Source organism: Trichosurus vulpecula, chromosome X, assembly GCF_011100635.1.
Source record: "Trichosurus vulpecula isolate mTriVul1 chromosome X, mTriVul1.pri, whole genome shotgun sequence".
Classification (NCBI taxonomy): Eukaryota; Metazoa; Chordata; class Mammalia; order Diprotodontia; family Phalangeridae; genus Trichosurus; species Trichosurus vulpecula.
The window spans coordinates 54,490,430-54,498,486 of NC_050582.1; positions in this window are offsets into that span (position 1 = coordinate 54,490,430).

Consider the following 8,057-nt stretch of genomic DNA (forward strand, 5'->3'; position numbering starts at 1 on the left):
TTTGAGTGTCTACTAAGAGCCCACAGAGCTGCAGAAATGTAGGGGAAGCATTCTCCACTCCCCACCAGACCTTGTCCTTTGACTTTCAATGCTTCCAACTCTAGAGACTGGTAAGAGGACATCATAATCCCACGATCTGAGCTAAAGGCTTTTTATGTTGCTTCCAAAGCAAGTATATTTTATTGTGGGCCATGATATGTTTAATTTCTTCAGTTTCTGTTTACTGTTTGCTTTGATAAAGAGGTTTACTAATTATTTGTGGTAGTCTTTTGTGTAACCAACCTTTGGTGGAATGGAGCTAAGCTGGAAATAGTAAGCTAAGTATTACCCTCCCCTTGAGACTGATCGGGGAAAATGGCACTTATCCCGGATCCCAAAGTATCATGCCCCAGAGACTACCAATATTTGAGGTGGGGTGGATAGATTTAATTCTAGCCCAATGCCACTCTTGGACATAAGGGAGAAAAGGAGCAAGTGCTCAGCCACATTTTTTTCTTTCTAAAAAGGCAGAATTTGAAGTCTCCTTTGGAGAGGAGGTGGCTAGGTCCATATCATATATCTATCATGTCACACTGGAGGTGAGCTGTATCTTTATATTTATACAGTAACCACACATAAACCTTATGCACATACACAAAATTGACTTTAAAACTATTACAAAGAAACATGCCAACATATTAATATGTTATAGATTTGTAGATATATGTACTCAGCAGGAGTGGTAGTAAGGGAAAGCGATCAGAGTGGAGGTGGTATTAATCTAGGAAAGCTTCCTGGAGGAGTTGAATTTTAAGATAGATCTCAGAGGTGGTGAATGGGCAGCTAGGTGGCACTGAAGTGGAGTCAGCCTGGAGTCACAAAGACCCTCTTCCTGAGTTCAAATCTGGCCTCAAACACTTATTAGCTGCATGACCCTGGGCAAGTCACTCCACTCTGTTTGCCTCAGTTTTCTCATCTGTAAAATGAGCTGGAGAAGGACATGGCAAACAACTCCAGTAATTTTTGCCAAGAAAACCCCAAATGGGGTCATGAAGAGTTGGACATGACTGAAAATGACTGAACAACAACAACGAACAGACATATGGATTGATAAGCGCGGAGATATTCTACGTGGGACTGGCAGAGGCAAAGGCACAGAGGTCAGAATTAGCAAGTTGTAGGAGATAGCAAGTAGATTGGTTTGCCTGGAGTGGAGAGGCTACAATGCATGAAATCTGCATATTTTTGAAGATGTAAAAGCTCCTAAAAGAACTATAAAGTGATTGATTAGGCAGGTCTTTTTCTTTCCATCTCCGCTAGTTTCCAGAATAATTACTCTTTCATGTGTTGAAATGACAATGTGGAGCTGAAGTAAGTTACCTCCACTACTTGTGCAAATCTTACATCAATCCAACCCTGTGATACAATGGGGAATAAGACAAAGAAAACTGGTTGAGTAATACAAAGTATAAATAAATGTGTGCTTCTATCTTTGCTGTAAGGCCCTTTAAGCTGACTGCCAGGATTAGTTTCTGTGACATCTTGATGGATGCGTTTCATATGATATATTTGTGGTTTCTCTGACTACTTGTATAATGTGACCCTTTGGGTATATTATAGTAGGTATTCCTTTCATGTATGGGTTGGTGTAGATGACTAAATGTACACCAGTGTTTCTTCTAACTCTCAGATTTTGTGATTCTCTATTTAAAGATCTATTTGCCTCTTAGAATTTTGTAACTGCAAATGCCATCCTTCCTTTGAGGAACGCAAATGAATTGAGAGTGCTTGCTAGGGAATACATACATGCATTCACACATTCATGCATAACTATATTTATAGTCGAGGCCTTTTCCCTCACCTTAGGATCATTGTGTAAGTTTATTCACCCTCCCCTATACAATTAGAATTCACATGTAGAATAATCCCTACGGGGGAAGCTGTACACGTGTCTATCAAAGGGCCTTTGATTCTCAAGTGAGAGAACAACGCTAAACTATGTATCATCTTGGCAGTGCCCATGCAATATAGAGGTAGAACTCACTGGAAAGAATCAGGCCTATATTAATTGGCTACTCTTCTGCATATTTGAGGGGCTAGGTGGTACCTATTTTGGGTACAGCTAGGGGGTGCAATGGATAGTGTGCGATCCTGGAGTCAGAAGGACCTGAGTTCCAATCCAGCCCCAGACACTTATAAGCTGTGTGACCCTGGGCAAGTCACTTAACCCTGTTTGCTTTAGTTTCCTCATCTGTAAAATGAACTGGAGAAGGAAATGACAAACCACTCTAGTATCCCAAGAAATCCCCAAATGGGGTCATGAAGAGTTAGGCATGACTGACAACCACCACCTGCATATTTATGTAGTTTTAATTCATTTTTGCTTCCTTTTTGTCCCAAATTTCTTTTCATTTGTTTTTGTCTTTTTGAAATTAATTTTATTTTTCAATAAATAAAAATCTACCTCTTTTTCTCCTACCCCCATCCCCAAATGAGAAAGAAACAAAAGCAAAACTGCTGTTACAAATGAAACAGATTTTCACCTTGACCATGTCCAAAGTATATGTGTACATATATGCATATATGTATGTATCATTCTACATTCTGAGTTCTTCATCCCTGTAGCAGGAGGTGGTAACATGATTCATCATGAGTCTTCTGGAATTGTTGTTGGGTATGCTGCTGATCAGAGTTCCTAAGTCTTTCAATGTTGTTTGCTTTTAGAGTATTGTGCTCATAGTAAAAATTGCTTTCCTGGCCCTGTTTACTTCATTCTGCATTTGTTCATATATGTCTTCCCAGATTTTGCTAAAATAGTCCCATTTATCGTCTCTTATAGTACAAGAGTGTTCTATCACATTTGTATACCAAAACCTTTCAGCCATTCCTCAATAGACAGGCACCCCTCAGTTTCCAATTCCTTGTCACTGCAAAAAAAGCTATAAATATTTTTTGTACATCCTTAGAATTTGTTTTGAATTAGACTAACCCCTCCTTTAATCTACCCTACCTCTTATTCTACCCTTCTTCCCTTTCTCCTTTCCCTCCTGTTTCACTCTTGAGTGAAATGTATTTCTATACCCAAGTCTCTCCAGCTCTCTCTCTCTCTCTCTCTCTCTCTCTCTCTCTCTCTCTCTCTCTCTCTCTCTCTCTCTCTCTCTCTCCTTCTTCCTTCCTTCCTTCCTTCCTTTGACCAATTGAGATGAGAGTAAGGTTCAGGAGTCAGCTGCAACTCCTACTGCTTCCTTCTTATTTGTATAGACTTTTACTTGCACACTCTGATTATGTGAGATAATTTTCCCTAACTTTCATTTTCCTCCCTCCATCCCCAGTGTGTTCCTCTTCTCTTCATTTTCATTTCTTTTTTTAGTTCAAGAAATACTTATTAAGACTTAGATCCTTGTTCTTTTTTCCTCTCTGTCCTCTCTTTTTTATATTTAATTTATATATTTTTAGTTTTTAACATTCACTTCCATAAGATTTTGAGTTTTAAATTTTCTCCCTCTCCTTTTCCTCCCCACTCCCCAAGACAGCATGTAATCTGATACAGGCTTGTATCAGGAGTGCCGAGTTTATAATCTCAAAGAGGATCATAAACATGTCTGAAAGGTTCGGAACCGCCGGATATAAGAAACTCTCAAAGTAGAAGGCAGAAGAATCAAAACATTTATTTAGGCTCCACAGTAACCAACCCATGAACCAGAAGCCCCATTTTGATATGTTGATCCAAATCTTCCAGGCCCAATAAGTACGCCTTGCAAGAGTAACCAGGAGGCTACAGAGAAGCATGATTGCGTAAAGCAAAATCATGCTTCCCCCTCGATGGTAATAAGATTACCCACTGGCCTGAAGTCTTTGTTCAGCTTCCTCCCGTAGATCAGCTCTGCTACTGGCAGCTCCTGCCTCAGCTGTGTCTGTGTCTGTAACTGACGTAACTGTCGTAACTGCCTCTGTAACTGCCTCTGGCTCCAACTGTCGCTGTAACTGTCGCTGTAATGGCCTGAAGTCTTTGTTCAGCTTTCTCCCGTAGGTTAGCTCTGCTACTGGCAGCTCCTGCTTCAGCTGTGGCTGTAACTGACGTAACTGTCGTAACTGTCGCTGGCTCCAACCGGAAAAGGAAAAGAGAGAGCTCTCCGAGCTGTCCTCTCTCCTCTTATAGGGTCTCTGACATCATTAAGCTCCGCCCAAATGACCAGGGCCGATTGGTTCTTGAGTTGGCTCCTCCCCCTAGGGTAGACCAGGTTCTGGAGCTAACACCTCCCCTCAGCCAGCCCCATGACTCCCCACACAGGAAGCCGTCTGCCTCCCGGCATGCTCCCCGGGCCTCCTGCCCCGGAAGAGCAAGCCACAGTGTCCAGAGGATCAATGAGGCAAGCTGAGCCATTCAAAGAAAACAAAAGCCATTATGGCTACACTCCACCCCTTGTTATAGGATACATAATCTAATCAGCCATGTATCCTAGAACATACATTGTGATCTAATTACAAAGGAAACTAAAACATATCATTCATTATAAAGCAAAACATATCATTCAGTGACATTCCCAAACATTGGTTAACGATTCAAATGCGATCCACCCCTAGATCCCAGCAAAATAATCTTTTCAATCAATCATCCCCAAAATAATTATTAATAATTCAAATGTCCACCCCTAAATCCTTGTATCCATTACATAGGATCAATAATATCATAACAATAAAACAACACAACAAGGATAACACAAAATAAGTAAACAGAACACTATCATCATTTCCACCCCCCTTGAACGATTGGGGCTCAAAATCTTGGGGTGAGGGGTGAAGGTCTCATTTTCCATAGCTTCTTCATGCTGAAATTGGATGTAGAGATGGCCCTGCCCCCAAAAAGTCCCATTCCAGAGGTCATTTCTTTAACAAGCTGGCAGGAATTCCAAGAATGCTACATGCTTAGGCAGTCACCGGAAAGTGCAGGGTGCTTAAGCCTGAAGGAAACAAAACTAGCAACAAGGTTAGCCAAAACAAAGGACAAAAAGAATAGTCTGTGAATCTATTATTATAACCTATTCACGGTAAAATATATGGTTCAGGGGTACGATTTGGTAATTATTTTCCCCTGAATAGACAACTGTTACAGTGTTGTCCTTCCCATGGGCTATAACTTCTGCAGCCTTTGGAATATCATCTGGCTTCCGTTTTACCCATACCTTAGCTCCTGACTTTATTCTATCAATGGAGCAAGACCCTTTTGCCCCTCTAGTAGTTATTTTGGGAGGAGGGTCAGTTTTCACAAAGGGTATTTTTTCACAGGGGATAATAATGACTTGAACCATCCTATCATTTCTACAAAATTGTACAGGTTTTTTACCCATATTCTGGAGTGTCACAACAATTTCTTTTTGATAATTAGAATCTATCACTCCAGCCAATACATGTATTCCTTGAGCCGCTAATCCTGGTTTAGGTAATATCCATCCAAGATGATTCTTGGGGATTCTCATACATACTCCAGTAGGGGTTTTTCTTATCTCTTTCCTATTTAACCTAAAATTCTCTATACAATGTAAATCATATCCTGCTGAACCAGGTGTTCCTGGACTTGGTAGTGGGACATCTTCCCTCACAGTCCAAAATTCAATGTTTTGGATCTCACATGTTTGCTGTTCTCTGATCTGCAGATTTGGGGTCATCATTCTGGCTAGAGGTGTACTCCCCCCTAAGGGTCTATTATTCAAATTACGTAAGGCAATAGACAAATTATCCTTCCAATGTCGATATGAATTATTTGAGCTTAATTTTCTCAGCTGTTCTTTCAACAATCCATTCATTCTTTCAATTAGCCCAGATGCTTGTGGGTAATATGGAATATGATATATCCATTCTATATTATTCAACACACAATATCTTTTCACTTCTTTGCCCTTGAAATGTGACCCATTGTCACTTTGAATCTGCATTGGGGTTCCATAATATAAACTTACAATATCTAAAGTTTTACAGGTGTTTTTCTGAGTTGCGTCTTTATAAGGACAAGCCACTAGTACACCGGAATAGGTGTCAACACACGTACATACATATTTACATCCTTTATCCTGGGGTAGTGGGCCAATATAATCTATCTGCCAAATTTGGGCTGGAACTTTTCCCCTTGCTATTTCTCCAGTAACTATCCTAGGAAGAGTTCGTTCTTTTTCTAATTGGCATATACAACACTCCTCTGTTATTTGTTTTAACAACGCATGAGAAATACTGATACCTCGATCCTGTGCCCATCGATGGGTAGCCTGGACCCCTAAATGGCCAGCAGTCTGGTGGACCCATCTTGCTAAGGCTGGGTCATCAGTTGGAGTCGGAGTAGGGACAATACATTCAGTAGCAATCTTTGCTAGTCGATCCGCATGTGCATTGTACTCACGTTCTGGTGTGGTCAGGGTTGCATGAGCATCAACATGAAAAACTGACAGATCTGTAACCAAAGACATGTCCCATATATTTTCCCATAACTCTTTACCCCAAACTTGTTTGCCATGAATCTCCCAATTCTGATTCCTCCATATAGGCATCCACGTAGCTAATCCATTAGCTACCGCCCACGAGTCAGTAAATATATGACACTGTCCTCCTTTCTCTGCTCTGATGGCCTGATGCACTGCCATCAGTTCAGCATATTGGCTACTTCCACCTATCCCAGAACTTTCCAGAGTTCTCCTTGTACAGGGGTTATAGGCTACTGCTTTCCAATGTCTCTTCTGTCCTAAATATTTTGCTGTCCCATCAGTAAACCAAGCATGTTTCTTCTGTTCTTCATTTAGTCCGTCATATCCATTATTCCATTTCACTAAGGATGGTACCATCTGTTGCTTAGATTCAAGGGGCTTTTCATTGCTCTCAGTATCAATGTTCGCCACAGATTCATGTAGAGCAGAAACTCCATTTTTGTATCATTTTGTATCATACAACGATTGGGGCTCAAAATCTTGGGGTGAGGGGTGAAGGTCTCATTTTCCATAGCTTCTTCATGCTGAAATTGGATGTAGAGATGGCCCTGCCCCCAAAAAGTCCCATTCCAGAGGTCATTTCTTTAACGAGCTGGCAGGAATTCCAAGAATGCTACATGCTTAGGCAGTCACCGGAAAGTGCAAGGTGCTTAAGCCTGAAGGAAACAAAACTAGCAACAAGGTTAGCCAAAACAAAGGACAAAAAGAATAGACAAGTATGGACTATAATTCTTCAAATAAAATCATCTCAAGTTTGGTTGAGATTTCAGTTATGCAAAGATCCAACATCAGAGCCAAACTCAGGTGGGAAATGTTTCTTTTCAAAAGGAACATAATGAGGAAGCCAAGAGGATCCCACCCTAGATAGAGACTAAGATTGTCCTCTCAGCCTTTTCCCAAATGTACAAGTTTTCATCCGTTGATCACACAAGGTCACCTTCACTCTGAGTGGCTTGTGGGCTTGCAGGAGCAGTTCTTATTTCCCTATTTCTCGTGTTATCAAGGCCTTTATCTCTGTACATTCTATATAATTCATTGGTTGGAATTCCATCTATCATTTCAAAACCTACCCCTGCTCTCAATAAAGCAGTAAACATTTCTTTCCTTGTTACTCTCCTTTGGCGCCAAGTTTGCTGGTTATTCACCCTTCTCTCTCGAGGAGATCTATCCCTTCCCCAGTCACCTAAGTCATATAACTGTAAAATCTTATTTATCACTGTTGTAAGACGGCTCCCTACTTCTCCAAGTAATAAATTCAAAATTAGTTGTTTATAAGCAGGGGGAGCTGTCCTAATTATTAAATTCCTATGAGGCAGTTCCATTGAATCATTGTAATATTTGTCTGCAGTTCCTATCATAATGGCAGTCTTCATTACCTCCTCCTTTAGTCTCATGATACAATCTCTAAGTGAATACCAGGGTCTGTGCTCAGTGGGCCACATAGAATCAGTAGCATATCTCTTATTGCATCCCACAGCGGCTAATGCCAACAGAGTAGTCCTGCTATCACCATCTCCTTGCTGATGATGTTCCCTAAAAGCTTGTTGAACTAGAGGATCATGGCTGATACCTATGAATCTCATGCAGTCTGTCCCATCTACTGAT